The 10,575-nt window shown below is 49.3% G+C and overlaps 1 long non-coding RNA gene across 1 annotated transcript; it reads left to right on the top strand.

Moving 5' to 3' along the window:
* The first annotated feature begins 6,020 nt into the window (after positions 1-6,020).
* Positions 6,021-10,243, top strand: LOC116376487 (uncharacterized). Its single transcript, XR_004211833.1, has 3 exons — positions 6,021-7,550; positions 9,077-9,164; positions 10,093-10,243. It is a non-coding gene; the product is annotated as an uncharacterized LOC116376487 (long non-coding RNA).
* Positions 10,244-10,575: the final 332 nt, after the last annotated feature.

The raw sequence follows: 10,575 nt of genomic DNA, 5'->3' as shown, positions 1-10,575 counted from the left end.
AACCAGACAGGGATCTCTACAGGATGTGAACCAGACAGGGATCTCTACAGGATGTGAACCAGACAGGGATCTCTACAGGATGTGAACCAGACAGGGATCTCTGCAGGATGTGAACCAGACAGGGATCTCTGCAGGATGTGAACCAGACAGGGATCTCTACAGGATGTGAACCAGACAGGGATCTCTGCAGGATGTGAACCAGACAGGGATCTCTGCAGGATGTGAACCAGACAGGGATCTCTACAGGATGTGAACCAGACAGGGATCTCTGCAGGATGTGAACCAGACAGGGATCTCTACAGGATGTGAACCAGACAGGGATCTCTGCAGGATGTGAACCAGACAGGGATCTCTACAGGATGTGAACCAGACAGGGATCTCTGCAGGATGTGAACCAGTCAGGGATCTCTGCAGGATGTGAACCAGACAGGGATCTCTGCAGGATGTGAACCAGACAGGGATCTCTGCAGGATGTGAACCAGACAGGGATCTCTACAGGATGTGAACCAGACAGGGATCTCTACAGGATGTGAACCAGTCAGGGATCTCTACAGGATGTGAACCAGTCAGGGATCTCTGCAGGATGTGAACCAGACAGGGATCTCTGCAGGATGTGAACCAGACAGGGATCTCTGCAGGATGTGAACCAGACAGGGATCTCTACAGGATGTGAACCAGTCAGGGATCTCTACAGGATGTGAACCAGACAGGGATCTCTACAGGATGTGAACCAGTCAGGGATCTCTGCAGGATGTGAACCAGTCAGGGATCTCTGCAGGATGTGAACCAGTCAGGGATCTCTACAGGATGTGAACCAGACAGGGATCTCTACAGGATGTGAACCAGACAGGGATCTCTACAGGATGTGAACCAGACAGGGATCTCTGCCAGGATGTGAACCAGACAGGGATCTCTACAGGATGTGAACCAGACAGGGATCTCTACAGGATGTGAACCAGACAGGGATCTCTACAGGATGTGAACCAGACAGGGATCTCTACAGGATGTGAACCAGACAGGGATCTCTACAGGATGTGAACCAGACAGGGATCTCTACAGGATGTGAACCAGTCAGGGATCTCTACAGGATGTGAACCAGTCAGGGATCTCTACAGGATGTGAACCAGACAGGGATCTCTACAGGATGTGAACCAGACAGGGATCTCTACAGGATGTGAACCAGACAGGGATCTCTACAGGATGTGAACCAGACAGGGATCTCTACAGGATGTGAACCAGACAGGGATCTCTGCAGGATGTGAACCAGACAGGGATCTCTACAGGATGTGAACCAGACAGGGATCTCTACAGGATGTGAACCAGACAGGGATCTCTGCAGGATGTGAACCAGACAGGGATCTCTACAGGATGTGAACCAGACAGGGATCTCTGCAGGATGTGAACCAGACAGGGATCTCTGCAGGATGTGAACCAGACAGGGATCTCTGCAGGATGTGAACCAGACAGGGATCTCTACAGGATGTGAACCAGACAGGGATCTCTGCAGGATGTGAACCAGACAGGGATCTCTGCAGGATGTGAACCAGACAGGGATCTCTACAGGATGTGAACCAGACAGGGATCTCTACAGGATGTGAACCAGACAGGGATCTCTGCAGGATGTGAACCAGACAGGGATCTCTACAGGATGTGAACCAGACAGGGATCTCTGCAGGATGTGAACCAGAAAGGGATCTCTACAGGATGTGAACCAGACAGGGATCTCTACAGGATGTGAACCAGACAGGGATCTCTACAGGATGTGAACCAGACAGGGATCTCTACAGGATGTGAACCAGACAGGGATCTCTACAGGATGTTAACCAGACAGGGATCTCTGCAGGATGTGAACCAGACAGGGATCTCTACAGGATGTGAACCAGACAGGGATCTCTGCAGGATGTGAACCAGACAGGGATCTCTGCAGGATGTGAACCAGACAGGGATCTCTACAGGATGTGAACCAGACAGGGATCTCTACAGGATGTGAACCAGACAGGGATCTCTGCAGGATGTGAACCAGACAGGGATCTCTACAGGATGTGAACCAGACAGGGATCTCTGCAGGATGTGAACCAGAAAGGGATCTCTACAGGATGTGAACCAGACAGGGATCTCTGCAGGATGTGAACCAGACAGGGATCTCTGCAGGATGTGAACCAGACAGGGATCTCTACAGGATGTGAACCAGACAGGGATCTCTACAGGATGTGAACCAGACAGGGATCTCTGCAGGATGTGAACCAGACAGGGATCTCTACAGGATGTGAACCAGACAGGGATCTCTGCAGGATGTGAACCAGACAGGGATCTCTACAGGATGTGAACCAGACAGGGATCTCTACAGGATGTGAACCAGACAGGGATCTCTACAGGATGTGAACCAGACAGGGATCTCTACAGGATGTGAACCAGACAGGGATCTCTGCAGGATGTGAACCAGACAGGGATCTCTGCAGGATGTGAACCAGACAGGGATCTCTGCAGGATGTGAACCAGACAGGGATCTCTGCAGGATGTGAACCAGACAGGGATCTCTGCAGGATGTGAACCAGACAGGGATCTCTGCAGGATGTGAACCAGCCAGGATCTCTGCAGGATTGACCAGCGGATCTCTGCAGGATGTGAACCAGACAGGGATCTCTACAGGATGTGAACCAGACAGGGATCTCTGCAGGATGTGAACCAGACAGGGATCTCTGCAGGATGTGAACCAGACAGGGATCTCTGCAGGATGTGAACCAGACAGGGATCTCTGCAGGATGTGAACCAGACAGGGATCTCTACAGGATGTGAACCAGACAGGGATCTCTACAGGATGTGAACCAGACAGGGATCTCTGCAGGATGTGAACCAGACAGGGATCTCTACAGGATGTGAACCAGACAGGGATCTCTGCAGGATGTGAACCAGACAGGGATCTCTGCAGGATGTGAACCAGACAGGGATCTCTGCAGGATGTGAACCAGACAGGGATCTCTGCAGGATGTGAACCAGACAGGGATCTCTACAGGATGTGAACCAGACAGGGATCTCTACAGGATGTGAACCAGACAGGGATCTCTGCAGGATGTGAACCAGACAGGGATCTCTACAGGATGTGAACCAGACAGGGATCTCTGCAGGATGTGAACCAGACAGGGATCTCTGCAGGATGTGAACCAGACAGGGATCTCTGCAGGATGTGAACCAGACAGGGATCTCTGCAGGATGTGAACCAGACAGGGATCTCTACAGGATGTGAACCAGACAGGGATCTCTACAGGATGTGAACCAGACAGGGATCTCTACAGGATGTGAACCAGACAGGAATCTCTACAGGATGTGAACCAGACAGGGATCTCTGCAGGATGTGAACCAGACAGGGATCTCTACAGGATGTGAACCAGAGAGGATCTCTGCAGGATGTGAACCAGAGAGGGATCTCTACAGGATGTGAACCAGACAGGGATCTCTACAGGATGTGAACCAGACAGGGATCTCTGCAGGATGTGAACCAGACAGGAATCTCTACAGGATGTGAACCAGTCAGGGATCTCTACAGGATGTGAACCAGACAGGGATCTCTACAGGATGTGAACCAGACAAGGATCTCTACAGGATGTGAACCAGACAGGGATCTCTACAGGATGTGAACCAGACAGGGATCTCTACAGGATGTGAACCAGACAGGGATCTCTACAGGATGTGAACCAGACAGGGATCTCTACAGGATGTGAACCAGACAGGGATCTCTACAGGATGTGAACCAGACAGGGATCTCTACAGGATGTGAACCAGACAGGGATCTCTACAGGATGTGAACCAGTCAGGGATCTCTACAGGATGTGAACCAGACAGGGATCTCTACAGGATGTGAACCAGACAGGGATCTCTACAGGATGTGAACCAGTCAGGGATCTCTACAGGATGTGAACCAGACAGGGATCTCTACAGGATGTGAACCAGTCAGGAATCTGTAAAAACTAAGGTCAAATAAAGAAATAAAACATTTGAATTTAAAGACTGAAATACTATTGGTTACTATTGGTTACTCACTCTTACACCTACTGGGTGTAACTGTCAAAGTACTCAGACAGAGTTTAACTCTAGCTTTGATAACTACTCAGACTTCATAGTTTAACTCTAGCTTTGATAACTACTCAGACTTCATAGTTTAACTCTAGCTTTGATAGCTACTCAGACACAGTTTACCTCTAGCCTTGATAGCTACTCAGACACAGTTTACCTCTAGCCTTGATAGCTACTCAGACACAGTTTACCTCTAGCCTTGATAGCTACTCAGACACAGTTTACCTCTAGCCTTGATAGCTACTCAGACACAGTTTACCTCTAGCCTTGATAGCTACTCAGACACAGTTTACCTCTAGCCTTGATAGCTACTCAGACACAGTTTACCTCTAGCCTTGATAGCTACTCAGACACAGTTTACCTCTAGCCTTGATAGCTACTCAGACACAGTTTACCTCTAGCCTTGATAGCTACTCAGACACAGTTTACCTCTAGCCTTGATAGCTACTCAGACACAGTTTACCTCTAGCCTTGATAGCTACTCAGACACAGTTTACCTCTAGCTTTGATAGCTACTCAGACTTCATAGTTTAACTCTAGCTTTGATAGCTACTCAGACTTCATAGTTTAACTCTAGCCTTGATAGCTCCATGTATGACACTCTAGGAACCAAAGAGGGACAAAATCCTAACTTTTCTTCAGCTGTGTCAGTGACTGCTGTTCTGTTCTGACTGTACCCCCAAACCAATAAAAACGCCCCAAGCCAAGAGCAGTTGTTTCTCGAGTCCTGTCTTTCTTCGACCAAGCATTACCCCTTCTTTCTTGTTTTCGAAAGGAATTAGGGTAGGGAGCTCTTGGCAGACGGGTGGGGGTGTAGGGTAGGGAACACTGGGCAGGCGAGTGGGGGTGTAGGGTAGGGAGCTCTTGGCAGACGGGTGGGGGTGTAGGGTAGGGCACCCTGGGCAGGCTAGTGGGGGTGCAGGATAGGGAGCTCTTGGCAGACGGGTGGGTGTGTAGGGTAGGGAGCGCTGGGCAGGCTAGTGGGGGTGCAGGATAGGGAGCTCTTGGCAGATGGGTGGGTGTGTAGGGTAGGGAACCCTGGGCAGGCTAGTGGGGGTGTAGGGTAGGGAATGCTGGGCAGGCTAGTGGGGATGTAGGGTAGGGAGCGCTGGTCAGACTAGTGGGGGTGTAGGGTAGGGAACGCTGGGCAGGCTAGTGGGGGTGTAGGGTAGGGAACGCTGGGCAGGCTAGTGGGGGTGTAGGGTAGGGAACGCTGGGCAGGCTAGTGGGGGTGTAGGGTAGGGAACGCTGGGCAGGCTAGTGGGGGTGTAGGGTAGGTAACGCTGGGCAGGCTAGTGGGGGTGTAGGGTAGGGAGCGCTGGGCAGACGGGTGGGGGTATAGGGTAGGGAGCGCTGGGCAGACGGGTGGGGGTATAGGGTAGGGAACGCTGGGCAGGCTAGTGGGGGTGTAGGGTAGGGAACACTGGGCAGACTTGTGGGGGTGTAGGGTAGGGAGCGCTGGGCAGGCTAGTGGGGGTGTAGGGTAGGGAGCGCTGGGCAGACGAGTGGGGGTGTAGGGTAGGGAACGCTGGGCAGGCTAGTGGGGGTGTAGGGTAGGGAATGCTGGGCAGACTTGTGGGGGTGTAGGGTAGGGAGCGCTGGGCAGGCTAGTGGGGGTGTAGGGTAGGGAGCGCTGGGCAGACGAGTGGGGGTGTAGGGTGTCTCAGGCCGAGTGTGAACAGCTGAGAGGTGTGATTTCACAGGCTCGCTGCCCCCTGTCAGGCTCTGATTGGGCTGGACAGGAGGTGCAGGCAAGGCCCAGGCTTCAGAGAGACACCAACAGGTGGCAGGCCGCTGCTCTGTGCTGGGGCTGGGAGGGGGGCAAGCCGAGGAGGAAGCTTGGGAGGGGGGGCAGGCCACGGCGGAGACTGGGGAAGGGGGGGGCACACCCGGCGGATAGAAAAGGCCAGGCGAGGAGTACTGATCGGGACACAATCCCCTGGCTGGACACAGAGGAAGGAACACCAGGACGGTACAACAGGAGAGGAGAGGACAGAAAAGAAAGAAGGAGAGAGAGACACAGATAGGTAAGATAGGGACTGGAGGAGAGGACAGCAGCCCAGGTGGGAAGGAAGGAAGGAAGAAAGGGGAGAGAGAGGTTGATGACTGCTACAGGAATGTTGGGGTCTGGTTGAGGGCCTGGTTGAGGGCCTGGTTGAGGGTCTGGTTGAGGGCCTGGTTGAGGGCTTGGTTGAGGGTCTGGTTGAGGGCCTGGTTGAGGGTCTGGTTGAGGGCCTGGTTGAGGGCCTGGTTGAGGGCCTGGTTGAGGTGTGTTGGCTGTGTCACTGTCAGTGGGTATTTAGTTTGGAGTTATGGCCACCAGGTGTGGCTGAGTTATGTTCTGTTTGTGGAGATCTGTTGGCTGTGAGGAACTGTCAGTGGGTATTTAGTTTGTGGAGATCTGTTGGCTGTGAGGAACTGTTGCTGGGTATTTAGTTTGTGGAGATCTGTTGGCTGTGAGGAACTGTTGCTGGGTATTTAGTTTGTGGAGATCTGTTGGCTGTGAGGAACTGTTGCTGGGTATTTAGTTTGTGGAGATCTGTTGGCTGTGAGGAACTGTTGCTGGGTATTTAGTTTGTGGAGATCTGTTGGCTGTGAGGAACTGTTGCTGGGCAGCTTTTCCAGTAAACCTTTTTTTTTGTTCAATAGTTTGAAAGTACTTTTCTAGAAGTTCTGCGAATTGATAAAAGTGAAAGGCTCCTGATTGTTCAATAGATGATTCGGAGTAGTAGATTAGTAGAATTGACTATAATATTACTGTTGTGACCAAGGAATCTTTTAATCTCTGTAAAAACCTAAGGTACTCATAATCAAATATCTTAGAGTCACATGTTCTGTGCTCTCTCTCACCATCAAATCCCCCTGATTTGCTGTACCATGTGAGCTGAGAGTGGGGTGGGGGACAGGGGACAGGGGACAGGGAGACAGGCGGAGCAGCAGGTGTTGGAACAGTTGTTAGGTAATGTCTATCTGTGGTTTATGACGTTGGGACAACGACACTCTGGACCACTAGCAGGATGAGGAGCAGAAAGGAGAGGGGTATTCTGTAGAGAGGAGCGGAGAGGGGATGAGAAGGGGGTGCAATCTAGAGGCCTGTTTGCTGAGGTGTCACACGGTTCCTGTCTTTGATCAACAGTGTGGTGTCAGGAAAGTGAGGACCATGTTAGCTGTTAGCTGTTGGTTTGCCTTTGTCTTGTTAGATTCTTTAAGGTTCCTAGAATGCTTTTAGGTTCTTAGAATGCTTTTAGGTTCTTAGAATGCTTTTAGGTTCCTAGAATGCTTTTAGGTTCCCAAAATTCATTGCAGAGAAGGGAAAGATGTAATAAGGTAGAATTTAAAATGTTCAGTGGAGCCAGCTTTCTGGATGGAGTTTAGTAGAGAGTGCAACAAGGATAGACTGTCTGAATGACCTATATCCACACTACGATGGAGACAAGGAAGACTCTGGGATGTGGATGAGACCATGAATCGCAGTAAAGGTACAGAAAATGATTTTGTTAAAAGTAAAAGTTTAATATTATATATTGTCTTGCCTCTACTTTTACTAGTGGCGGTCATCTTCAAACCGTTTCGTTGTTGACATTTCAGTCAAATGTATTTATTGGGGGTTTCAGATCTCACAACGTGACATACGGCACAATGTTGATGAACTTTAATGGCTGGTGACCTTCATGTGTTTGTAGTCAGTGTGTCTCACCCCTCTTGAGTTATCTAGACACATGAAATCTAAAGTTACTGACCACTAGGGACAGGACAGGCAGCCTCTCATCCAATAGGACTGCAGCATTATCCATCAAACTTCATCCTCTTTACACTGACTCAGGTTAGAAATAATCTGTTGTTGAAAATCCTCTTGATAGAAAAGTATTTGAATGCTTCAGATCTCAATTAAAACATTTTTTTTTATTGATAAAGGAATTAGATTTAAGACAATCGTCCCATTGAACAAGATTTAACCTTGTGAGTCTAATCTAACTGCACGGCAACGTTACCACCACAACGCGTCTCATGTCATCCTGCTACTTCCTTCAGGTTTAATCACCGTGTTTCACTTTAAACTGATTATGGAGGGAACTTCAGTTTACATCTCTCTCTCTCTCTCTCTCTCTCTCTCTCTCTCTCTCTCTCTCTCTCTCTCTCTCTCTCTCTCTCTCTCTCTCTCTCTCTCTCTCTCTCTCTCTCTCTCTCTCTCTCTCTCTCTCTCTCTCTCTCTCTCTCTCTCTCTCTCTCTCTCTCTCTCTCTCTCTCTCTCTCTCTCTCTCTCTCTCTCTCTCTCTCTCTCTCTCTCTCTCTCTCTCTCTCTCTCTCTCTCTCTCTCTCTCTCTCTCTCTCTCTCTCTCTCTCTCTCTCTCTCTCTCTCTCTCTCTCTCTCAAATGACACCCTATGTAGTGCACTACTTTTGTACAGGGTCCGTAGAGCCCTGTTTAAAATAAGTGCACTATATAACCAATAGGATGCCATTTTGTATGCTGCTACAGTTAACCAATAAGATGTAATTTTGTATGCTGCTACAGTTAACCAATAGCGGCAGGGTAGCCTAGTGGTTAGAGCGTTGAACTAGTAACCGGAAGGTTGCAAGTTCAAATCCCCGAGCTGACAAGGTACAAAGCTGTCGTTCTCCCCCTGAACAGGCAGTTAACCCACTGTTCCTAGGCTGTCATTGAAAATAAGAATTTGTTCTTAACTGACTTGCCTAGTTAAATGAAGGTAAAAATAGGATGCCATTTTGTATGCCTCTACAGTTAACCAATAGGATGCCATTTTGTATGCCTCTACAGTTCACCAATAGGATGCCATTTTGTATGCCTCTACAGTTCACCAATAGGATGCCATTTTGTATGCCTCTACAGTTAACCAATAGGATGCCATTTTGTATGCCTCTACAGTTCACCAATAGGATGCCATTTTGTTTGCCTCTACAGTTCACCATTGTTAGACAGTTAAGGTTCTGCTCACACTGCCCTGTGTCTGTGTGGTAATGAAAGGGTGCTTTGTGTCCTCTAGCCGTGGGCCGGAGGGAGGACATCCTGTCGTTGCCTCCTGTGAAGACATGCTTCCTTATATCCCCATATGAATACTGCCGTTATGGAATGTAAGGAAGTGTGTGGTTACAAGGGGACTGGAGCTCCGAACTGAGAAGAGGATGTTTGTTTGTTTGGATGAAAACTAAAGGCTGCAAGACTGAATGGGTGTTTTATTGTCATTTGAATAGAGGAGTAGAAGTTTGGTGTGTGTGTGTGTGTGTGTGCGTGCGTGCGTGTGCGTGTGTGTGTGTGTGGCCCAGCCAACAGGTGGAAGGGGCTGTTCTTCATTTGGAGTCCTTCAGCCCAGACACGTGTGGTCGTTAACCACTAGCTGGGTGTGTGGGTGAAATGGCACCCTATTTCTTAAATAGTGCACTACTTTTGACCAGAGCCTTATGGGCCATTGTCAAAAGTAGTGCCCTTGAAAGGAAATAGGCTGCCATTTGTGACATACCTCTGCCCTGCCCAGCCCTGCTGCTGACAGTCATGGGGGATTGACAGAACAGCTGTTCCCAGTTATAGCAACAGGAGGAGTGGTTTTGGGAAAGAAGGGGAGAGGGAGGGAGAGGTGGGGTTGGGAAAGAAGGGGAGAGGAAGGGAGAGGTGGGGTTGTCATTGGGAGTGGGGAGTGTTGGGTAGAGGTTGAGTGTTGACTGGTTGTTTGTATATCTAATAATATTATTTATTTATTTAACTTTTATTTAACTAGGTGAGTCAGTTTAAGAACACGTTATTATTTACAATGACGGGCTAGGATGGGAGAGGTCTACTCTGCTTAGTAACATAACTTTCTCCATGTCTGTCTAGTCCAGTCAAACATGATTTAGCTCACAGCTCATATTAGTTTCCAGATTGGACAGAGATAGTTCTGTGAGTAATGTTATGGTAGTGAAGATGACAGCCTCTCCATTTCACGTGTTATACTCCCGTATCATCACTGTTGTGATTTTACTGACCTCCCTTTTTCCTGTTTTTCTTCATCTCTTTTCTAAACAGGAACAAGAGGACGATGTGGGACTCTGACATCATGGATCCAAAATATCATCTCCACTACCCTCCTGTCTGTCTGTCTCTCTTTCTTCCTCTCCTCGCCCCTGTCCTATCTCCTTCCTCCTCTCTTTCTTTCTTTCTTCCTCTCCTCGCCCCTGTCCTTTCTCCTTCCTCCTCTCTTTCTTTCTTCCTCTCCTCGCCTCTGTCCTATCTCCTTTCTCCTCTCTCTCTTTCTTCCTCTCCTCGCCCCTGTCCTATCTCCTTCCTCCTCTATCTCTTTCTTCCTCTCCTCACCCCTGTCCTATCTCCTTCCTCCTCTCTTTCTTTCTTCCTTCCTCTCCTCACTCCTGTCCTATCTCCTTCCTCCTCTCTTTCTTTCTTCCTTCCTCTCCTCGCCCCTGTCCTATCTCCTTCCTCCTTTCTTTCTTTCTTCCTCCTCTCCTCGCCCCTGTCCTATCTCCTTCCTCCTTTCTTTCTTTCTTCTTCCTC

This window comes from Oncorhynchus kisutch, linkage group LG12 (genome assembly GCF_002021735.2).
Source record: "Oncorhynchus kisutch isolate 150728-3 linkage group LG12, Okis_V2, whole genome shotgun sequence".
NCBI classification, from domain to species: Eukaryota; Metazoa; Chordata; class Actinopteri; order Salmoniformes; family Salmonidae; genus Oncorhynchus; species Oncorhynchus kisutch.
This window is presented reverse-complemented; position numbering and strand designations above follow the sequence as displayed.